Below are 1,109 nucleotides of genomic sequence, written 5' to 3' on the forward strand. Positions count from 1 at the left end.
TTCTCTCTGTATTCATCTTCCTTTTTCCCCTCTCGCGGAGGGGCTTAGGGAAGGTAACTGGTGCAATCAATCCGCTGGCTGGGGATTCCCTCCACCCCCTCCCCGGCTCGTCTGGCTCTCCTGGCTGGGTCTCTTCAGCGTGTATGTGTTTGGGGAAGGGGGTGGGGGGAGGCTGTGTTGTTGTTGTGTTCCTGGCTCTGCTTGCAGCCAGGAGAGAGAGCGAGCGGGCGAGCGAGAGACAGAGCGGAGCGAGCGAGCGAGCGAGAGAGAGAGAGGAGCCGCGATCGCGTTTCAGGGGCAGCACATTCCGCAGGAACCGCTGCTGCAGAAACACACACGGGCAGAGAAAGGAGGTCATTGCAAGCAAAGGGGGGAACCTGCATCGGAGGTTAGATTCCCAGGAGTTTATGCGGGGGATAATAGGGAGCATGCGATGGGGTTTGTTTTGCATTGGGTGACAGGCTGCAATTTGCCATAATAACCCCCTTTCCCTCCCCTCTCCCAGCGCAGGGGGCTTGTCACTAGGCTGGGTACTTTTTTTCCTTTAGCATCGGAGGCTGATGCACGTGTTTGCAGACACTTGCGCTGGGTAAATGCATTGCAATGCTCTGCGTTTTGCAGGGGAGGGGGAGCAGCAGCAGGGGGTGATGGCTGGGCTGGATGGGGTGGGGAGAGGGGGAATGGAGTGGCGGAGGGAAGCAGGGGATGGCTGAGGTTTTTGTGTTGCATGTTCCCACCCTGTCTTTCTGAGGCGGCAATTGTTCCCTCGCAGACGGGGTGACAGAGAAGTCCCTGTGCTTCGCATGGCGAAACTTGCAGGGACCTGCATGTGGCTGCAGAGCCGGCAGTCATTGTCGTCGTCTCCGTTCCCACTCCCTCCTCCCTGGGCTGTAGGGAAGGAGGGGATGGCTGAGGTTTTTGTGTTGCATGTTCCCACCCTGTCTTTCTGAGGCGGCAATTGTTCCCTCGCAGACGGGGTGACAGAGAAGTCCCTGTGCTTCGCATGGCGAAACTTGCAGGGACCTGCATGTGGCTGCAGAGCCGGCAGTCATTGTCGTCGTCTCCGTTCCCACTCCCTCCTCCCTGGGCTGTGTGGGGTGTGTGTGTGC

At 58.9% G+C, this 1,109-nt stretch overlaps 1 protein-coding gene across 2 annotated transcripts in view; it reads left to right on the top strand.

Annotated features, from left to right (window-relative positions):
- The first annotated feature begins 228 nt into the window (after positions 1-228).
- KAT6B (lysine acetyltransferase 6B) overlaps positions 229-1,109 on the top strand; it is a 102,813-nt gene continuing 101,932 nt past the window's right edge. The window contains exon 1 of one of the 2 annotated variants that reach the window (XM_031062036.1): positions 229-388. The gene's annotated coding sequence lies outside the window, so the exon portion shown is untranslated. The remainder of the gene's footprint in view (positions 389-1,109) is intronic. The other variant, XM_031062049.1, reaches the window with a different exon arrangement.

Source organism: Geospiza fortis, unplaced genomic scaffold, assembly GCF_000277835.1.
Source record: "Geospiza fortis unplaced genomic scaffold, GeoFor_1.0 scaffold130, whole genome shotgun sequence".
Classification (NCBI taxonomy): Eukaryota; Metazoa; Chordata; class Aves; order Passeriformes; family Thraupidae; genus Geospiza; species Geospiza fortis.